The following is a 24047-nucleotide window of genomic DNA, read 5'->3' as shown; positions in this document are numbered from 1 at the left end:
TGTATGTGTGCACACACACGCACATGCCTATATGTGCACACATACACACACACAAACATGTATATGTGTATGTATTTTATATATAAATATATATATATATATATATATATATATATATATATATATATATATATATATTTATACACACACGCACACACACACACACACACACACACACACACACACACATACACACACACATAGATTTATCCTAGAAGATGAACAGCGGCAGGGAAAAACACACAGTGCCTCTGTATTCTGGCAGCCAATATGAAAAACCATGGCTTTCAAACATCAGATCTCTGCATATTTCCTACAGCATGGATGCAGGGGATCTGGGGATAAACCTTGACATGGGTCTTGCATGATGTGGAGATTGGTCCATCTGAACTCACATACCTGGTGGGTATTCAGAGATGGCATTGCCTTCATGTAGTACTAATTACCATGAATCTGTGTTTGTAATCCTGTCCTAGCTACACATAACAAGACTTGATATATATATTTGAAAGAAATGTTTTTACTAACATGAAAAAAGAGACATACTTAATAGAATTGAATCCCTTTCTGTATACATTGAGAATCTACATAGTCAGTGATTTAATTTAAAAATCAGACCCCATCTGGCTTTCACAAGTCACACCACCACTTCCCAGTCCTACCTAACCCACATATATAATTAACTTCTCCTGATACTCACTCTCTCACTCACTGTACTTACCCAAATTATTCACTAAATTTCCAGTCAGCCTAATGTGATAATCTGACGACAGCATTATTAACATTCATTCATTCTTGTACCACGAAATGAGAAGCTGACCAAGTCCATTACATCCATACTATGGGATCTCTACTTACATCCATATTAGGGGTCTGTACTACAACTGATAAGGTGCTAGTATCTCATATATATAATGACACACTTGCTCACTGTCAGTTACACTAAATGATAAGTGTCCTAAATTCCACTAGTTAATTAACAATCCCTCCCACCACGAAACCTTGTTGAGCTGCATAGCCATACCAGAACCCTAACTCTTACGCTAAAACTGCAATCCAGTTCATAACTATAACAATAACACTTTCTTCTTTAACCCTAATATGCCAGGACATTCCCTAGCCCTAAAATTTCACTCTTGCACCATAATACTAAACTCCAATCCCGGTCTTTCAATCTAAAATCTCTACTCTCTAAACCAAAATCCCACTTCTTATCACTACCAGAAGCCATAGACTATGCTTACACTCCCTTTTTACACCCTCCATAGACAGTCATACTCACTGTGACTACAGGAGGTATTGCCAGCCATGCTAGGAGAAGTAGGGCAGTGGATGTGTAATGTATGCCAGCATAGCTAGCTGGAGTTTTGTAAATAATTGTATGTTATTTGTATTTCAAACTGATTTGTACACATGGTTGTGCTGAAAATGTATTTGTGAGGTTTGCCTGTGTTGAAAATCTATCAACAGTGTGTCATGCTGGAAAGAAAAGAAATGTACGTGTATTATTGTAACTGAATTAAATGCATACATTTTGACAGAGGATACCAGAAGATAAGAGGTTAATCTCAAACTTCAAAAGTAGTAAGAAAATTAAACTACTGGGCCTAAGCCATAAAGATGTTATCTCAAAGTTTTAAATTAAGTCAGTTTACTAGCTACTGTAGGAAAAAGGGGAGTATTTTATGGTTGTATGACTTCCAGCATCTGCACTAATTTTGAACAATGCTCTTGTGTGTGTATTATTGACATGTAGGTGCTAAAATGCTGTCAGCATCTAGTGATGCATAATAGTGTAGGAAACTGAGTCAGATGACCAGATGTGTTCAATGTCATTCTATAAGCCAGAAATAATATTTAGATATTAGTAGGAGATTGTTGCCAGTATTCTGTATTCTGCCTTGGATCTGACAACAAGGACCCTTCACCCACATCATTTTGCCTTGCTCTATTCAGTAGGTAGGGACAGTAATGTTCTAGATCAGTCAGGAAAACATAGTGAGAATAGTTAAGTATGTTTTTTTCTGTAACTGTGTGACTCTTCCCAGCTGTGTTATTTTCATTATCTCCTGGCTGAAACTCTGGTGTTTACTGTAAATAGATATTCAGTATTTTCTTATTATTTTGATATTTATTATTAAATATGTTTAAACTTTTCATTGTAGCTGGTCCTTTTTATGAAATATTTAGGCTTTGAGAGTATTTACATATATGTCTTTGGTGATAGCTCTGGCTACTCTTGAAACATTGCTGTTTGGTTAGCATTACCATTTGTGTTAATATTAATTTCACTCAGCATAATTGGGTACCCTTGCAAGAGCCATAGGTAGCTGGCTTTGTACTGCCTGGTGAGAGTGATAACTAACTTATAGTCTGAGCAGAAGGGGGCATAGCTATTAAACCCGTGCCAGCGTTTCCCAGACGTGTGTGTGTGTGTGTGTGTGTGTGTGTGTGTGTGTGTGTGTGTGTGTGTGTGTGTGTGTGTGTGTGTGTGTGTGTGTGTGTGTGTGTGTGCGCGTGCGTGTGTGTGTGTGTGTGTTTGTGTGTGTGTCTAAGTCAAATCTCAAAGTGTGTGTATGTCAGCTACTTGGATCAGGGACACAAAGCACTGGTTTCAAAGACACAGTGGTGGAGGACTTGGTTTGGGCACTCGGCTGAGGACTTAACTCTGATACTGTGCAAGTGGGGAGCCTTATTGTGGACCTGGAGGGAGACAGATAGACACACCCAGACCCCAGGCTGAATGGGTTCCTTGTGTGCTCTTAAAGGAAATTGTGCTTGATGCAGAGAGGTGCATCTGGAAATACTGGGTGTATCCATTTGTATTCTAAGTGAATGTCCCTCTCCAGTGTTAGTGGTGAGGATTGAGGCTCCTTGATTAATGGTCCAGAGTGGGGGGCATCACATATTGTTGAGCAGTGGTGTGGATATTGAACTTCTGTAGCCTGTAAGAAATTGTCATTAAAGGTGTGCATTCTCTCAGTAGCCACAAGGTAGACATTCAGAGTTTCATTTCACAACAGTTCTATTTATTTATTTATTTTGTTAGCTTAGTTTAGTCAGAGAAAGCAGGCAAAGATATCAGCAGAGGATTATGGCAAGCTGACAAAGAACCAGTTGACCAAGGTGTGTGAAGCCAAAAGACTGGTGTATGCCAACCCAATTAAAGAGGAAATGAATTCAGCCTTAGTTGCAGCTCAGATCAGCAACCAGGAGGACAACCAGTCTGGTGATGGGAATTTACAGCCCTCAGAAACAGGATAGATCACTTTTTCCTCAGAAGACTTAACAATCCATCTACAGTTAAAGAAACTTGAACTGCAGGCTAAACATATGGAATTCAACAGAGAGATTGTGGCAGGGAAAACAGATAGAATTAGAATCAGCAGAGAGACTGTGGCATTTGGAGGTCGAAGAAAGTGAGAGACTGCAGTATTTGGAGTCTGAAGAAAATAAGAAGCAGTGTCAACATGAGAGGGAGATGCTGACTCTTCACCAGGGTCATGGAGGTAATGGGAAGGGAATAACTGAACCCCAGAAGCAATAAAGATTAGTAAGTTTATTCCACAATTTACAGAGGGTGATAATTTTGATATATTTTTTAATATATTAGAAAGAGTATCAGTGAATGTTGACCAAATGCTCGGTGTAGGATTCCTGACCCCCTTACTCCATTGTAAAGCTGTAACTGATTTTTCTAAATTGTTTGATATGGATTGTTTAAACTATGAAGAAGTAAAGGCATGTTTATTGAAATGTTTTCCGTTAATACCTGAAGCTTACAGAAGAAAGTTTTGTGAGCATAGACACAAGGCAGAAGAAGGTGTGTGTGATTATATTTCTGAGTAAAGCACTTATTTTCATAGGTGGATGAGTGGGTGTCACTGCTTTTGAAGGGCTGGCAGACCTTTTGGTGAGGGAACAAGCCATTAGCACTTTGTCTGAGGACATGAGAATTTGGTTGGCAGACCGAGAATGTAACTCTGCAGATTTTATTTATTATTTATTTATTTGCAGTTGGTTAACCAGGATAGTCCATTGGGCCAATAAGAACCCGTTTTCAATGGAGTCCTGGGGAGAAAAGCTCCAAAACAAAGGTTACAAAAATTATTACAGCAGCTTACAATTTCAAATTATTAGTAGGTTAAACACAAAGCTTTAAAGCAGTGGTAACAAAAGATTGCAGCAGTTTACAATGTCAGTCATTTGTGGGTTGCAAACTAAATAAAGATTAAGCTGTTACAAAGTAATTTTAGGTTTTATTTTGTAGAACAACCCAGATTTAAGTAGGAGCAAAGAAAGAGTTTAGTAAAAATTTTTTTTAGAAAAATAAAGCATTGTGGTAGTATATATATAGTTTCTTCAGAGGAATAGTAGGGTTAGAGAACTACAGTTGACTAAATTATTTGGTGTCTGGTAATATATGAATAAGTTGAAGGTAGTAAGTGGAGAATAGGCTATGAGGGGTGGGAGCAGGAGCATTCCCAAGAGGATGTTAGATGTGAGTGCAGTGATTTTTTAAAAGCAGGGAGGTAGGTGGTGATACGGATGGAGGGAGGAAGGGAGTTCCATAGTCGTGCCAGGGCAAAGGACAGGAGTTTTTTTCCTGGAGAGTGAAGGGGTTTATACAGCTCAATTAGATTTTGGTTATTAGATTTTAGAATTCTTTGTGGCAGGTGCATTTTAAAGGTAGAGCTGAGAGAGGGACAGAGAGATGGATGAAAAATGAGTCTGTGAGCAAAAGTGAGCTGAATATAGGAGAGATAGTTGGGAAGCTCTAGCCAGTTGAGTTTGTGAAGAGATGTGCAGTGATGGGTAGATGATTTGTTACTAGTGGCAAATTTGGCAATTTTATTATAACAGGAGGACAGTTTAGTTTTGAGAGATGATTGTAGGTTTGTTAGGAGAGGGGCACCATAAAGAAGGGAAGGGATGAGAAATGTAGTAGCAAGAGTGAGTTTAGTAGATATAGTGAGGAATCAATTGTGTCGGTAGAGCATGCCAAGTTTTTGGTGGGGTTTTTTTATGTTTAGTTGTAGGTGGCGATTGAATTTAAGCTGATTATCTATTTGGACTCCTAGTAGTTTAGTTTCAGATACTAGTTCAAGAGGTGTGTTATTCTGGCTAGTGATGGAGAATAGTTTTCTATCAATGGTGTTAGTTATTGAGGGGGTAAATACCATAAGTTTGGTTTTTGATGCATTTAGTGCTAGATGATTGGCAGCTTGAGTCAGTTTTAGGAGAGCAGGGATGGATGTGGCTGCACAGATAATTGTAGAGTCATCTGCATATTGAATAAGTTTAGCATGAGGAATTGAGTGGAAGAAATCATTAATGAATATATTGAAGAGGAGAGGACCCAAAATGGATCCTTGGGGGACACCAGTGGGTGTGTTAAGGAAAGAGGAGGTGGCGATTTTCCACTTGACAGCTTGTTGCCTGTTAGAGAGATAGCTGGTGTACCATTTGAGAGAGGAAGGGGATAGGTTTAGTTTAGATAGTTTAGTTAGGAGAAGGTTGTGAGAGATAGTGTCAAAGGCCTTAGAGAGGTCAAGAAAGAGAGTAGATACAGTAGAACCAGAATCTCTGGCTTTATTAACGGTTTCCAGGAAGGATAGGAGGGCAGTCATGGTGCTGTGACTGGGTCTGAATCGATGTTGTGTGGAAGTTAGCAAGTTATTATCTAAGAGATAGGGAAGAAGTTGAAGATGGATACATTTCTCTAGGAGTTTTGATATGGGAGAGAGGATAGCGATAGGACGAAAGTTAGTAATATTGTAATTATTGCCTCCTTTGTGTAGGGGAATGATGAAAGCCTTTTTCCAGAGTGTCGGTACAAGACCTTCTTGGATAGAGCGATTGATAAGGATGCTGATGGGGAAGGCAATGGCTTCAGCTGCTATGGTGAGGAAGGATGAGAGAATGTTATCGGGGGCATTGGTGCATGGTTTAAGCCTTTACAGGAGTTTTCTTATGGTAGAAGTAGGAATGGGTTTTAGGGAGAATGGTGGGAGTTGAGAGACTGGGGATGAAGGGGGTGATAAGTGGGGGGATGTAGAAGTAGGAGGTGAGGGATGATTGGAGAAGGATGAGGTTAGTTTGGTGATAGAGTCTGTGAAGAAAGTATTGAATTGGGTAGCCAGATCTATATCTAGTGCATTAGGGTCTGGGCTAGGGTTATCAGTGGAGCCAGGTTTTAGGAGGGTAGTGATGCCTTTCCAAAATTTTTGAGGGTAGGTTTTGTGATTGTTTTGGAGTAGTGAGAAGTAATTCTGTCTATCTACTTTGATAAGCTTTTTAACGGTATTGTGAAGTGTTTTGAATTCATTTAGGGTGGTGGGAGTTTTGTTTCTTTGGTAACGTGTCCAGGTTTTGTTTCTGAGTCGCATTGCAGATGAGCTAGGGAAGAACGGGGATCTCTACTTAGTAAGCAAGGCATCACCGAACAGGAAGGAGATACCCAGTGCTGCACATGGATATAAGGTAACCCATGCTGGGTAGCCTAAACCACCCCCAACAGAGTCCACCAGTAACAGGGGAAGACACTAGTTCAGGTACACAGCCAGGATCAAGGATTAAATGTTTTAAATGTAATCAGTGGGGCCACGTAGCATATAGATATCCATTGAGGCAAGGTGGGGAAAAAAAGGGGGGAGCCAGCAAGTGGGAATAACAGTATGCAAGTGGTAATGTTTCTGGAGACAACAGGGGTACCAAACTATCACAACAGGTTATATCCTATCTTAGTGGATGGAAAACAGGCCACGGCTAAGAGAGACACAGCCTCTGACATTAGCATTGTGAAGCCTGCAGTGGTTAAAGAGGAGCATTACTCACTGAGGCAGTCCTCTACAGGCTTTAGGATGGACCCCATTCCAAATGTCTTTCACCAGGTTTCACCTTCATTGGGAGGAAGGAAAAAGATTCAAGCAAGTAGGTGTATTTGAGGATATCCCTGCAGATGTCTTGATAGGGAATGATTTTGATAATGCAGTACCTTGTGTGCATGTAGTTACACACAGTCAGGCTTGGAGACTGGCATGAGGATCTGGTAGCCTGGTGGAGACCCAGACTGATACCACACCTGAAGCCAGGGCTGGTGGTTTAGCTATTTCTGGGTGGGAGGGAGCTACCCAGTAGCAGTGATCCTGAAGGTGAGCCACAGCTGCTGGCAGGTACTGATGTTGCATTGGACAGAGTGACTACAAGGGCAGACATGAGTGTTAGTACCCAGGCTGATACTTGAGCACTCAGCTGAGGACATAACTGTGAAGCTATGCCAGTTGGGAGTCTTACTGGGAACCTGGGGGGAAACATATAGAGACACCCACACGCTGGATTGAGTGTGTTCTCTGTGTGCTCTTAAGGAAACTTGTGCTTGGTGCAGTTAGGTCTGCATCTGGAAATCCTGAGTGTATCAATTTTTATTTCAAGTGAAATTCCCTCTCTAGTGTCAGTGGTGAGGATTGAGGCTCCTTGATTGCTGTCCCATAGTGGGGGACATCATGCTCACCTTTACCTGAACTTTGGTACTGTGTTCAGGTGAGATGGTACAGCATCACTCACTCATACCTCTCAACCTCTAAGACCAAGAAATCTGGACAAAGCCATATATAATGGGGGACAAAGGGGACTCAGTCCATACTGACGTTTAGTCTAGTCTTTCTTTGCTCTTTTGGACAATTTGCCATTTAAATAGTAGCCTAACTTGAATGCATTCTCAAAGAATTACCTGTAGTGTTGACTTCTTCAGGCTTCTCTGCAGCTTCTTAAATGTTATTTGTAACATGATCAGAGGAGAAAGCATGATAGCATGTGTGACTATGCTGTGAGGCTTAAGTCAATTAAATTATTAATACAAATATCTTGTCCATTTGTTTCTTTCAGAATTAATGTTGCTCATGCTGTAAGGTGCATTCTTATACTCTGCATTCTGTCTTTTGATGTTTTTTGCCAGTACCATACAGATTGCTGATGGGGACACTAAACAGAGTTTGCATGACAAATAGTTCCTTGACTGCCTATACTTTGATAGCAATGAAGGAAGACCACATATTGAGTATAAATGCATAAGGAAACCATCACAGGCACAGATTAAGAGTTGACACTTGTTACCCACAGCTGTCCTCAATATGTTATCAAGAGCAATTCTGTCTGTCAGTTTATTAGTGTAAAATGAGTATGTAATGGGGAAAACAAGATGGCATATTATAATGTTTGTTATGAATGTGGGCATGATAGATGAATGGATTAAAAAAGTAAATTAAAGATGAATATTGAGAAGGTATGCCAGCTTTATACACTGTAAGAGCAGTAATATGATATCCTTACCTGGTACAATGTAATTATCACGTGTTCTATGCAGACTGAACTGGCAGGGCTTGATAGGAGAATTTTGTAGCAAATTCTCTGATCTCAGGAGAGGGCTTTTGTCTAGTACCAGAGTCAAGTGGATTCTAACATGCTCAATTTATTTTTTGTCATAAAAACATTATTTATGAATGGTGGGTAGGTGATTTGGAGAAGAGATTACATAAGCATGAAAATGTATATTTTTAATTTAGGAGTGATGCACATCATTGGATTAAATGAAGTTTTAAAATTAATACCACTTTTTAAATAAAAAGGCATATAAGGGGTAAATACTATTTATTATGATATTTATAGTGATATTTAGCAATGCACTTTGATAGGTTTTGGAAGCCTTGTGTTATGTATATTAGTGTGTTTCACTTTAAGGTGTTTACTGTGCTTCTAAGCCATGTGATATGTTTCTTACTATATGAATATGGGCTACCCATTTTAAAAATTAAGTTGTATATTTTATTTTATACAGCCTGGTACAACTAATGGAGTAGTAAAAATGAATATCTCTTTTTATCTGTTGTCCCTGTTTTGTTATGTTGTTAATAATGTCCAGAATGAATACTTACATAGCCTGTTGTTTGGTTTGTTTTATATTAGTGAAACTGCAAAGAACTACTATATGTGAAGTTGTTAAATCTCGCCATTTATTCTCACTGATGGGTTCGGAGCCGATCCTCGGCTCCAACACGGCCGATAGCAAAGCTCAAGGTTTGCCAGTAGCTCGAGACCTAGCACCTTATCCCACAGTGCACTGCTGGAATTACCTGAGGTCTAGTTTGCCGCGGCAAGAGAGATCTCGGTGATCCAGTTAGCTTGGACCATTTTGACAAATCGCAAGTTTAAAAGACAATTTTTTCTAGTTTTTTTGGGTGATTGTTAGTGTTCAGTGTGTTTCTAGTTTAAAATAATAATAGTTTAGTAGGTTAGTTTTTGTAGAGATCTACCCTGTGTGTAGTTTTTGTTTTCTTGGTGTTAAGCCCTTTCTTGGCCTTATTTAGTCTTGCTATCTTTAAGTGTTATTAGTTTTCTTAGTGCGGACTTAGTTAGCCCTGTATTTAGCCTTTACAGGTATTTTTTTGTGGTGTTCTGTTAAAGAATGTCTGATGAGAGAGAGAAATCTTACCCCAAATCGGGTTTTAAAAAGTGTCCAGATTGCGGGCAGAAAATGTCCGTTACGGATAGACATGTCCAATGTGTCTATTGTCTGGGGGCTAAACACCTCCAAGACTCCTGCAGTATATGCCATTCCTTTTCATCGAGGGTTCTCTTAGAAAGGAGGAGAAAACTAATAGACAGGGGATACTGCAGCATTCCTTTTCTGAAGTCTTGGGTAGTCAGGAAAGTGCCAGCACTTCATCAAAATCTTCGAAGTCTTCTGATTCCAAACAGACCAAGAGGGCAAAGAGATCAGAGGGTACAGGGTCATCAGCTCAACAACTCTCGGAACTGAGTGTCCCTTTGGTTCAGAGCCAGCTCCCAGTCTTGGAGCCGGTCTCCGAGGTCTCCTCATCTCCTCTGCTCCAGTCAGCACCTTCGGTGCATTCTTCTAAGTCTTCTGTCAGCCTCTCTGATTTGGATATGGATCGGCTAGTGCAGAAGCTTTTAAGGGCACCAGGACTTACTAAATTGTTGTCGGCACCGAACACTTCATCGGAGCCAAAGACCATTGAACCAGATTTGACTACTTCTCCTCCGAGACGTACTGGACCCTCGGAGCCAAAGGAGCCGGAACCGATGATTTCAAACCTTTGGAACCGATTCCCACACCGGTGTTATTGGTCCCATCTACTCGGACGTCCTCAGCACCGACCGAGGACACTAGGAGCTGACGCTCTCCTGTCGGGTCTAGGGAGGACAGTCAGACCGATATGTCGGTGCCGACTCTTCCTCTCGGGGCTTCAGCTCAGACGAGCTCGGCTCCTACCTCAGGCTCGGAGCCTATGGTTTTGGTTTGGGAGGATCAGACGGTCCGTTCGGGTCTGTCTACCCCTTCTTGTCAGAGCCATGGCGCTTTCGACGCTATGAGGAGAGTCATGTCTCCTAAGACATCGCCAGCATCAGTTCAGCCTTCCCTCTCCCCTCAAGTTTTTGTGTCCGCTTCTTCATCTACCGGTCCCCTGCGAAACCTAGAGACCCTGAGCCTCAAGTACCCCCACAGGACATCCCTTGCTCTTCTGAGACCTCCCCAGATCCCCCCACTGAAGAGATACCCAGGAAGAGATTGTGCAAGAGAAGGCACTTGGACTCCCCAGAGGAGTCTTTGACATCTGACACTGACTTGGATGAGTCAGAAGGATCCCCTCGATCCCCCTCTGAGGATATCTCCTTTGCAGAGATATTAGAAATCCTGAATCAGAGGGGCGGTTGGCAGTCCAAAACCCCTACTCAGGAAGAGTCAGTGCTCTTAAAGGCTTTTGGGTCTCAACCTTCCACTTCTTGGGTGTCTTTGCCTTACGATGAACTCATAGACCTGATCTCTCGTAAGGCGTGGGAGTCACCGGAGGCCATGGAACATGTTCTTCGGAAGCCGAACAAGTTTATCTCTGCCCCAGTGGACAAAGCCTTTTTGACCAAGGGAGTGCCTGTTGATGCCATGGTGGTAGCTGCTGCCACCAAAAAGGAAGTGTCTGAAACATCCACATCTAGCCATCCTCCTAATAGAGAGTCTAGGATCATGGATAGATATGGGAAACGCATGTTTAGTTCAGTGACCTTTTTTCTTCGATCACTAAACTATTTAACCCATTTCACGAGACTCCAAAGAGATCTCTTGAAAGAGCTAGGAGATACTCTTCAGTGTACAGTAGCTGCAGGGGTGGCCGACAAAGTCAACACACAGCTTGCTACCCTAAATTAAATTGTGAAGTCATCCATGCTTTTCATATCATATGCAGCTGATGGTTCGAGTAGAGCTGCTAGTTCAGGCATTGCTCTGCGTAGACAAGCCTGGATGCATCTCTGTTCCTTTGTGGAGCCCTTTAAGTCTTCCTTAATTAACACTCCATTTGACAGCTCATCACTGTTTGGGCCTAAAGTAAAGGAAACATTAACCAGGTGTGAGCAGGAAGGCAAGACCCTATCTGCCGTTGGAGTCTGTTTTTCTACCCCTACTCAGCCCTATCCCAAGGGCCTTAAGGGCGGAAAAATGTGGTTTTGAAAAGCACAGGGAACCTTCCAGGACACACATGGAGAAAGCCCCTCTAGCGGCAGAGGAGAGGGTTATAATGGAAGACGCCGCCCGCATGGCAGAGGGGGTCCGCAGCAAAAGGGCAACTGAGGACAGTTCTCTGGTCAGCCCTACCAGCGCCCCTGAAGGGAAGCCCAGCTGTCCGGCTCTGGAGGCAGTCAGGGGTCACATATCTTTGTACCCAGAAGCCTGGCTAAACATAACGTTGGATACTTGGGTACAAAGCATCATTTCCAGAGGATATTTCAAATCGTTCTCTACCCCTCCCACTCCTGTATACAGAATCCCAGATGTTCCACCCAGTCTCAGGGAACAAGCAATCATAGAGATCCACACATTGCTAGAAAAAAAGAGTCATCCAACCAGTCCCAGCAGACCAAGTTGGATTCGGAACTTACTCAAGATTCTTTTTGGTACCAAAGAAAACAGGGGACTGGAGACCTATCTTGGACCTCAGCAGACTCAATCAGTTTGTAAAGAAAGAGAAGTTCTGAATGGTCACGCTTCAGTCCATTCTTCCCTTCCTAGGGAAAGGCGATTGGATGTGCTCCATAGATCTCAAGGACACGTGCTATCACATAAAGATGAACAGACGCTCCAGGGATCACCTGCATTTCCAGCTGTGAGCCAATCATTACCAGTTTTGAGCCCTGCCCTTTGGTCTCACTACAGCCCCCAGAGTGTTCAAATGCATGGCAGTGGTCACGGCTCACCTGAGGCATCTAGGATTCCAGGTGTTTCCATACCTAAACGATTGGTTCCTCACCGCTACCACCAGGCATCAATTGACTCAGGCAACACAATACACTCTGACACTCTGCCATCAATTAGGCATTACAGTCAACTTTGAAAAATCTGTCTTATTGCCATCACAGCATACTGTTTTTACAGGAGCAGAGTTAGACACCTCAACCACCACTCTACATCTTCCAATTGAAAGAGTCTCACTTCTCTGCCAACACATCAACTCACTGGTGTCAAAGAACCAAGCTGCAGCAGCAGAGGTCTTGAAGGTGCTAGGTTTGATAGCAGCTGCAATCCTGGCCATACCACTCACAAGGATGTATATGCAAATCCTTCAATGGCTCCTCTTTGCTCAGTGGTCTTACCAGAAACTGCCGATGCACCACATAATTCTCATCACAGATACCTGCAAGAGAGACCTTCGGTGGTAGTTGACATCTCTTCATGTCACAACCGGAAGGCCCTTTGTCCCCCCTAGTAGCCACTGTGACCACGAACACTTCCCTGATAGGGGGGGGGGGGGGCATTTTCAGGGAAAGACTGCCCAAGGCACATGGACGGATCAAGAGTCACATCTGCATATCAATGTTCTGGAGTTGAGAGTGGTACTTCTGGCATTGCAGTACTTTCAGGACTCTCTTCCTCTGGAAACTATTGCAATTCAGACGGACAACATGTCAGTAGTCTGGTACTTGAACAAGCAAGGGGGAACCAAGTCTTACCCCCTTTGTTGAGAAGCCCTCAGGGTCTGGCAATGGGCTGTGTCATCCCAGCATTTTCTGTTAGCAACGCACATCCCGGGGAAAATCCAACGTGATAGCGGACAAGCTAAGCAGGGCAATATTGTTCCCTCACGAGTGGTCTCTCAAACAACAGGTTGTAAAGTTGATTTTCCACAAATGGGGCCAGCCTTGCTGCGACCTCTTTGCCAGCCACATCAGTTCAAAATGCAGAAGCTACTTTGCCCTAATACCACCTCCAGGACATCCCCTGAGAGATGCACTCATACACGATTGGCCCCGGGTCTCCTTTATGCATTCCCACACTTTCCATTGATACCCAGATTTTTACAGAAAGCAAAATCGCTGGGAAGGACTGTCATCCTCATAGCCCCCTACTGGCCTCGACAGATTTGGTTCCCGTTTCTCCACCATCACCTGTTGGAAGACCCATGGATCCTGGACCCAGTTCTGGACCTTCTGATGCACTCATCAGGGGACCTCCATCCTTCCCAGCAGTCCCTGAAACTGACTGCTTGGCTAATCCACTTCCACTAATTGCCAGGCTTCATTCAATTTCAGAAGATACAAGACAAATCCTTTTGTCTTCTCACAAGCCATCCACCAAGAAACTGTACTGCAGTAAGTGGAAAAGGTTCTCAATTTGGGCCAACACACAGAAAATTGACCCTTTCCAAGCTCCGCTATCATCCATTTTAGAATTTCTGACAAAGATTTTTAAAGAAGGGGCAGCAGCTGCTACAGTTCGAGTCCAGTTAGCCACCATCTCAAATTTCCACCTTGGATTCGATGGCTCGGACGTTATGGCCATAAGTTATCTAAAACTTTTCTTAAAGGTGTTCTTCACATGAGGCCTCCTGTCAAAATTCCTTATTCTCCCTGGAATTTGAACTTTATGCTGTCTCAAATTATTCTCCCCCCTTTTGAACCAGCATCTTCCTGTGATCTCAAATATTTATCCTGGAAAACTATTTTTCTAGTGGCCACTACTTCTGCCCGCAGAGTGTCAGAACTCCAAGCATTATCTGTCAGACCACCTTACATGATTTTCCATGCTGATAGAGTATCTCTCAGAACAAACCCCTCATTTTTGCCTAAATTCTGTTCTGAATCCAATATCAATCAAGTCATTGAGCTGCCAGTCTTTTTTCCCAACCACTCTAACAAATTGGAATACATGCTGCACAAACTTGATGTACACAGACAGCTCAGATTTTATCTTGACAGAACTAAGGATATTAGAAAATCAGATCAACTTTTTGTATCCTTCTCAGACACCAGAAAAGGTAATCCAGTGGCTAAAACAACTTTATCTGAATGGTTATCAGATTGTATATCCTTTGTTTATGCAAATGCAAGCATGCCATTGACACACAAACCTAAGGCTCATTCTACCAGAGCCGTTTCTACGTCTTCTGCCTTTCAAGGCTAAATTGCCCCTTGACAATATTTGTGCTGCAGCCACTTGGTCATACCTTTATCACACATTACAGAGTAGATAAGGCTTCCAGGGACAGGTCTTCTTTTGGTTCCATGGTACTGAAAAACGTACTTCCATGAGCCACCCAAGATTGAGGGTGCTAGGGACGCTACCCATCAGTGAGAATAAACGGCGAGAGTTAACAACTTCACATAAAGAAGTTATGTACTTACCATAACGTTCCATGTGAGTTGTTTATCTCGCCTTTATTCTCACGTCCCTCCCTCTTTTCCCCTCCTGGCTGACAGTTGACTTAGAGGCTAGTACTATCCTGGCTCCTCAGTACTTCTTTCCTTTGGAAAGTGTTTCCCTTTTACAGTAGGGTAAAGGTATATGTATATATATATATATATATATATATATATATATATATATATATATTTGCAGCAAACAAGATCTGAGGTAATTCCAGCAGTGCATTGTGGGATAAGGGGCTTGGTCTCAAGCTACTGGCAGACCTTGAGCTTTGCTATCAGCCGTGTCGGAGCCGAGGATCGGCTCCGAACCCATCAGTGAGAATAAAAGAGAGATAAACAACTCACATGGAACATTATGGTAAATACATAACTTATTTTTATGTTACACCTGTACAGCACTATGGATATAAGTTCAAAAGTTGGACGTGAGTAGTATATTACTCTTGGATGAAAGACCATCTAGGAACAAGCTCTCCTCCAAGATTATAAAGCAAATGCTGTAATCAAGTGTATGTTTTAAAGCAGAAAGAAACAAGCTGACACCAAATGACAATTACTGTATGCAGTTTCAAAAATAATATAATTTTAATAAAAAAAGCATACAAATAAAAAATGAAATAAATAAAAGAAATATAAACAATAAACCAGTCTGTTTTTGGATAAAACATATTTACTTTAATAACTGAAAAAAGTATTAGCATTTTGTACTTTTCCATGAAAGTGATGTTTTCCAGGCACTTGAAATTCTCATACAGAATAAAGAACACATTGTTGTAAATTTTGAAGTGCCATTCAGAATTTGAATGTTCAGCTACTCCATTACTCTTCACCTTAAAATGCAGTTTTAATTACAGTTCATAGCTAAACAACCATGTTTGTTATCCAAATATTGTTCAAGCAAACGACAAACTCTTTCAGAGATATAACCAAATATTGGTATGTACTGTCAATGGACTTGCATGACCATTAAAATGTGACATGCTGTCAAGTTGTAGTGTACTCATTTTCCATTATGATAGGTACATAACTTTTGTTAAGGATGAGGTATGCAACATATGTCAACAATTTATTTGTATTAAGATGGCATTACGTCAGAAGTAAAAATCATATACACTTCTCCAGAAAGGGTCTTTTTTTATCACTGCAAGCATGCCATGTCTAAAACTTCTTGTATGAAAGGAGATCACTATGTTCAAGTAAAATTTAACAGTAAGCTGCATTTAATTTTCTAAAGGTAGAATGCCAGTTTTGTGCACATTTTATAAGAGTACTAAGAAATCTTTACTTGGAACTTTCATACTGACACAGAGCCCTTTATAATTAAGCAATGAATGCATTTTTTTTCTGGGTAAATAATGCAGCATATATTTAAAATATTTCTACAATGTGCTGTCATTATGTCTGGTAAAAAAAAAAAATCTAGAAAAGTTAAATGTTGTCATTGGAAGGATGCCACTACCAAAACTCCTTGTTTACAGTGTAGCACAGCTGACATTGGCAATGAGATTCATTTTGTTCCATAAAGCAGATTGAGAGTTTTAGGCATGTTTTACAAGGATATCCAAAAATAATTCCCTGATAGTTTTCCTGTAAATCAGAGACTGATGTAAAGTTTATTTATGATGGCAGATGTAATTAATATATACCTACAGTCAGTCTTGTTGCATTATACGTGGTTTCATTATGTGTAGTAATATCTTCAGTGTGTGGAATATGAAAAAGTCAAGAATTTGCTTCTGTTGTTAAATCAAAGTAAAACTATATATATATATATATATATATATATATATATATATATATATATATCTTTCAGGAAAGAGAATCTCTTTTGTCACTGAAATGGAGACACAATTAAAGCTCTATGTATTCAATATGCTGCAGTTAAGTTTAGCACTGAGCAACATTTAATCATTAAGGTTAGAATGTTATTTGCATATAAGTTTTGTACTGGCCTATACTAACAGCTGTAAGAGGTCATCTCCAATAGGGACATTTATACAGGTATCAAATGTATGACTTCAATAATATTTTATAATGACACCCTTTCATGCTTGGTCTCATTTATGGGAGAGCATATGACTACTATTTAGGTAGGAAATTATGTATATGTCCAAAAGCATAAATATGTGTTAATCTGTCATTACATCAGGAAAAAGGAAAGAAAGCAGTCATGTATATTTCCTCAAGAAATATACTTTCTGTCTCTCAGAAATAGAATAGATTCCTATAGTGTCATATAATGTGTATTAATTTCATATGTATATACATATATATATATATATATATATATATATATATATATATGTATTTAATTTCTCAACAATATATACTTTTTGAAAAAAGAATATCATAGGTTAAACTTCCCTGTACTGTGGAGCAATGGTCTTTTGTGTACTGATATTTAAATCAAGGCTTTATAGGAATTTGACTAAGAAAACATAGCATGACCCTGCAATAATTCCTATTAGGGTTGAGTATAAAACTTCTGTTCAGCCTAAAGAATGCAATGAATGAACAGAATGTATTCGGACTTAGCTTTTATTTCATCAGAATTAAAAAAAAATGTATATAGTTCTCCTGGAAAGTGAACTTTCTGAGAACTGAAAGTATGTCAGTAGCAAACCTTCTTGATGCAATGGGATACAGTTAACTTTAACAATGAACTGAATTTATAATATTAAGTGTAAAAAGTCTTAACTGCATTTTTTACTGGAGTGTCTAACTCACTAAAGGTTTTAATAAGACTTGCCAAAGGCTGATTTATGTATTGTTCCTTATATATTGAAATTCAAAGTCATTTTGCATCAACATGCTCCTATGTCACATTAGTCTTGGTTTCAATTAAAAATTGGTACACAGGTTTTCTTGGTATGAGGAATGTGGTACATATTACATTTTATCTATTACAAATATTCACTACATCTCAAGTAAAAATCACATGTGTTCTTTAGAAAAAGCTTTCTGTCACTATGGCAGAGGGCTGGCAACACTGCCACCAAATGTGATAGAAGGATGACACCCCTGCCACCAATGTTACAATTAGAGGACAGAATGCTACTCATTGTGACGATATCATGGTTGGCACCAATAAATTTTCAATCCCACCACTGCCAACCAAGGTAAAATGAGAGAAATAATGAGCACACAAGTGTAGTGCAATAACTAATTCATGAAGTACAACCTGGCACCAATAACATAAAGGGAATATGCTCTTCTATCCTGCATATGGACTCCACTACCATACTGGACTGCACACTGGCTACATTTAAAGCTCAGTCTTTGACAAAACACCTTATGCTCCTGTCTCACTGATCATTTTGTGAACCAATGTCTTCCAGTGTCCCTTTATCCAGGTTAGCCTGGCAAAATTATTCAAATCCCAACAGTGTTCTTCCTGTCACTGTAGTATTGCCACCTCCCTGGCAGGACAGGAAGGTCCAGTTTCCTGCTGCTCTTAATTAAGCCAAATATAAACATACCAATTAATGTTTCTCTCACTGGATGTCCAGTTACCTGTTCCTCTTTAATTAAGCCAAATGTAAGCACACCAATTAATATTTCTTTCATTGGTAGTAGGCCTAAGCAATCTAACTGGACATGTGTACCACAGAGGCTATTAACTAACACCATAAATAATGTTTATTCTCTTATGTAAAAATAGTGCTTAAATAAACAAATAAATGTCAGCCACAAAAGTTTAATGGTTAATACATGCACTTTATTTAAACAATAAAGAAAACAGCACAAATACAGATAACAATATATGTAGTTTGACACACATACACACACAAATAAAGTAAAAGGTAATAAAAATAGACAGGATGCATACAGAAAAACCTAAGCTCCACTCACCCAAATTCCCTAGATACAGTTTACTGCAAAATTAATATCTCTAACTAAAAAAGCTAGATAAATTACTAGTACTTTCCAATATGTTCATCATAAATAAGACAGCCCTAGCATCTGTTATACCATAGCATAGCACATACAGTTACATACAATGCTTGCCCCCAGCATACAGTGTTCATTAAATGACATCATCATCCTGTCATTGTCTTGTGGAGAAGATGGTTCAGGTTTAGATGAAACAGACTAAACATCATAGAACTCCATCAATCCAGCTCAACAAAACTGATGCTAACCATCCATATTATATGCAGAGTAAGGCACTCAAAAATGTGAAAAATATATTAATGCTATTTCTAGTAGGGACTGTATGTACACTGGAAATCAATTAATATTAATGGAATGCACATCACTGTTTTGGCTGTTGTTTACATTCTAGACGGATTCCATACACTAGATCAAATTTTCACTAACTCAAAATAGTGCATGGAATGCTCACTGCAGCGAAAATGCACTTAATCGAAAGTGCACTTACGCGAAGTTCAGTACAACGAGTGGGTGTTGTACTGAACTTCTGTGCAGTACTGATGGACCTTAGGATTACGGCACGGGTCATGGTAAGGGGGGCTATCCCCTTACCATGACCCGTGTCCTAACCCTAAGGTCCGTGATGACTGCAGCACAGTGAAGGACATAGCAATGTCCTCCACTATGGTGCGATAGTCATGAACCTTAGGGTTAGGGTATGGGTTAGGGTAAGGGGATAGCTTTACTAACTATCCGCTTACCTTAACCCGTGCTCTAACCCTAAGGTCCGTGACTATCGCACCATAGAGGAGGACATAGCTTTTTTATGTCCTCGTCTGTGCTGCGGTACTTTCGGTGAAGTGCGCTTTCGCGAAAGTTCACTTTCGTTAAAGTGAACTTTCGCAGAAGTGTGGCTTCCTATTACAAGTTCGAAGTAGTGAACATTCATTCTTGTAATAGGAATCCCATTCTAGACACCTCGCACCAGGCTAGTCTACAGACTCTAATAAATCACAAAGTAAATGGCCAAACAAGTAGCCAAAAGTAGAACACAACCAAAAAAAAAAATCTGACATCTTTTTTGGTTGTGTTCTACTTTTAGTCTACAGACACTGCCTATTTTTTTCTGTTTAAAGTTTAGTTTGCAGTGCAAGTGCTTAACATTTTTACCCCTTCTTGTGGCCAGTTGTGAATTTTCCTCTGGCAGCATGCCGAAGTAGTTCTAGGATGATTAACTAAGAATATCTACACAAAAGTCTTTTTGTCTGAAAATAAGAAACGTAAACCTTAAAAATTGCTCAGCTTAAAGTTTGGGTCAAGTTTCAACATGCCTATGTAGAGGGCCCTGTTATTTGTACCTTTTACTTAATAAAACAACCTATGAATTATACAGTAGTTTCACACTTTCACTCAAATGATTTGTTGCATAATGTATTCTTTTCTGCTCTGAAAAAATGTGAAATTTGAAATGTCTTGTTTCTCTAAATTGCTAAAATAAAAAAATAAAGAATAAAGCAAATAATAGTTTTCAAACAAATAATCCCTGACATTCTTTAAAGAACTGTGTTGATTGTCAGGTGATTTGCTTTGAAAGTCAAAAGACAGAAGCTTAAGCTGAGCATTGCTTTTTAATACCGATACTTAAAATGCCTTTCCATTTCTCAAAGAAAATGAGCCACATAACATAATAACTGACTGTGTCTTTGAATATTTGATGACATATTAATGAAATGAAATATAAGGCACTTTGACCAGGATATTTGCAGAAGAGATTATAGCCTGCAACATGTTTCCACAAGGAGCACATTAAGGCCTGGAGAAAATTAGTGGTGCACAGAAACATAATGTATCATTTAAAATCATTAACTGCATGTTTCAATAAACCAGCAAAGTCCTGAGTATGCACTTTTACATTTTAACTCATTACTGATTACAGGATTCATGAGGACTGTGCACTGCTATCAGGAATATTCAGAAACTGTTATTACTGCTCATTTAGAGAAACTCTCATATATCTAAAAAAAAAGGTTCTCATACATTAGCATGCAAGGATGAATGTGCTGAAACTGATAGAAAATAAAGCAGCATTTTTTAGGATATCTGTCAGAAAGCATAGCATGATCCATGAGTGTTTGCTTGCTGTATGTTTTAAGATCACTATGAAGAAATATATCTAGAATTCAGAAAAAAAAATTATGCACATGCATTTATCCTATCTTAATGTTATAAAATGATAGACATAAATCTTTCCTTTCACTAAAGCTCACACATGAAAAACTACAGCTTTTTGAAATTTTAGCCATACATGCTTTTGAGTTTAGTATTAAAAAAAGAATGGTGCTAGTGCAAGTCTTGATTTGTCCACCTCTGTATTAACTCAGATAATACATGCTACCATAACTCTAACCTCTTAGCGCAAGAAATCTGGACAAAGACAAAGCCAAAACTAATGGGGGGCAAAGGCTCAAAAATCAGTACAGGTTTCAAATATTGCTCTTATAAACTTAGAAATTTGCTAGAATAACAGGATTTGTGTTAGCATGTATTTCCTGAAGGATATACAATCTGACAATTAAATGTTTGCCATTATTTGGTGACTTCACTACCCAGTGATTTGCCAGAAAACCACAAAATGTTATGAGTAAAAGACCAAAAATATGAAGCAAAAATCTGGACAGTTGAGAGGTAGAATTTTTCAGTTTCACCTAGCAACTACATACACAATGTGACAGAGGAACCTTTTTCATCATAAACATCCTATACAAATCCCACTGTCTGACATCTGCTGCTAAGTCCTGATCAACAGTGATGACGTATGCTTATGAAAAGCCTATAAAAAGACACATGACTAGAAGAACATGTTGTGGAGGTCATTTTATCTTGGACTGAGAAAGACTGCAAGAGTCTTAAGCCAGCAATTGACTTCTTTGAAGGTAAATGTTTAGAATGCAAAGAATGTTAAATGGAGGGGGATACTGAAAGGAAGGGTCTGGCTCACTGAAATTAGATTCTGTTAAAAATAAGAGTGTTCTTAGAGAAGCAGTTTGCAAATACATATGCTGGTTGATAAAATTAAGGGTGAAGCAAAGATTGCTTTTGTTTCTCCCTTCTAGGCTGTTTACCTCTTGCCTTATCTGCATTAGGCAGAGCACCTTGACCCTTTTTTCTGAGATTTTGACACTCACTCCTTAAGGCATAATAGGTACTCCAAACAGAATGATAATCTGTTGTTTTATTACTGATGAGACGAGCCACGAAAAAGCATGATTTCAGAAATGCAAAACAATAGTTAGTTTTCACACTATGGAGGCAAGTGAGCCGTGTGCATGGATGTTATCTATCTCTCCAATTAAACTGATGCTACTGACCACTAGCAATCATGGTTGGCATTGCTGATATGATCCTTATGAGCACAAACCTAAGGCAGCTACAGGAAAGAACATACCCAAATAGGGTAGATGATGGTGCATGTTTTTGGGAAAAAATATCATATACTTGAATACCTCAGCTGAAATATTTATAAATCAGTTATTAACATATTCCTCTTGTGTCAGGGTGATTCTGAAGGACACTCTGCAAAGACAGTTGCTGCATGCATGTTCTACCTTCCAGAATGGCAGCTCAGGCAGTTGTAGTCTCTGATGAATATACTGAGAAGCCCATACCCACTGCACATGCACAGTTTGCCCAAAAGACATTTTCCCAGGAAAAGTCTGTATGATTAGCAGAGATATATGCACTACAGTCACCTCAATACCACTGAACTGGTAACAGCAAAATGTGATCAGTGTCACTTGATACCACAGCAAGTGGCAACCAAAAATATACCACTAAGGTACTCACTGCATAGGCATTGTTGCATATCAAGTGCAGTGAAGATGTAAAATAAGGGGCAGGCTAATGGAGTTATTACTTGTGCAATGCAATGACATTACACAAAACCCATTAATGAAAAAAGGCCAGCTACGCAATGAACTGAGATGGTTAGCAAAGGAGCCTAACAAAATCAGTGAACTTGACTTGCTTATGTATGTGCATGTGCTACACCTTAATGCTTAATGGGATCATTTCTGAATTCTTCCTGTGAGGAATTCTAAGTGGAAACATCTAGTGATAAAGGCAAAAGGGAAAATGTTTTGTGGAATGCCTACCTTTGACTTTGACAGGATGCGCATTTCAACCCCTTTGGTTTGTACCATACCAGGCACCTGCAGCAACTGGAGAGACCCCAGAGATTTTTAACTAAGAAGATCCAGGGTCTTCAGCACATGCCTTACACAGACAGACTGAAGTCTTTGTCACTGCACTCAGAAGCACATAGGCTGCTTAGGGGAGACTTGTGCCTGGCTTACAGAGCAATCTCTGACCCCAACCCGATGAAGTTGCTGCACATCCGTAAGTCAAATGGGACTAGAATTACCCACTCCAATGACCTAAATCTGGCCTGCGATTTAAATAGGAAATGCTGGAGGACAAATTAATTTCACACAGGTTGCCATTTCTCTGGAATAGGTTAACAATGCATGTTAAGCAGAGTGCATCTATTACTCTGTTCAAAAGCAGCCTGGATGAATGGATGGGAAACTGCATCATTACAAAACAGACACACACACACACACACACACACACACACACACACACACACACACACACACACACACACACACACCAAAAAATATATTTTGTATCCCCTTTCTGCAACCCACTGGCATTAGATATTATGACAACAGTATCTTCCACTGTCAAGTGGAACCACAGATCATAACCTTCATACTTCTCAACTGTTCACATTTTTGCCTCATACTTTCGGTCTGTCCCTCATAAATTTTGTGATTTTCTGGCAAATCATTGAAGATTGAAGAGACTAATTAATGACAGATGTTTGAGTTTCAGACTTCATATCCTTCAGAAATCCATATCAACACAAAATATGTTATTCCAGCAACTTTCTATGTTTATAGGAGCAATACTTAAAATATGTCCCTGTTTCTGGGTCTTTATACCCCATTGTGTTTAGCTTTGTCCAGATTTTGTGCACTGAGAGGTTGAATAGTATGACGACCTTATGTATCAAAATATTGTCACATACTAATTTTATAATGAAGACCACACCAGCAGTGCATGTACAACTAGAATTATTTATCTTATGGTCACAAGGCAGAATACTGCCATATGTGCTCACATCTGATGAGATAAGAGATGAGTGCCTTCAAAATGCTCCAGTGTCACCACTCCCAAACTGTTCATAGAGGGAAACATCATTGTCACTATTTACTGCCCATAATGTTTTTGAACACTTTTTGCTCCCCTGTGTCATCCTATGTCCTTCTACCGAGGGTCCCGCATCTATAGGCAGGTCTTTCAGCTTCTCCTCTCCCCTACAGACTTACTCCAATGCAGCTGGGGCCAGCATGGATCCTACGGGCATTGCAGGTGTCTACCCATCTCGACTGAGATGG

General features: G+C 39.9%; 1 protein-coding gene across 1 annotated transcript in view; it reads right to left on the bottom strand.

Moving 5' to 3' along the window:
- MYO16 (myosin XVI) overlaps positions 1-24047 on the bottom strand; it is a 2679924-nt gene that overhangs the window by 2537232 nt on the left and 118645 nt on the right. The gene's annotated exons all lie outside the window — the stretch shown is intronic.

The sequence above is a fragment of the Protopterus annectens genome, chromosome 5.part0 (assembly GCF_019279795.1).
Source record: "Protopterus annectens isolate FY-2018-M chromosome 5.part0, PAN1.0, whole genome shotgun sequence".
Classification (NCBI taxonomy): Eukaryota; Metazoa; Chordata; order Ceratodontiformes; family Protopteridae; genus Protopterus; species Protopterus annectens.
Note: the sequence above shows the minus strand (reverse complement) of the source record. Positions and strands in the feature narration are given on the sequence as shown.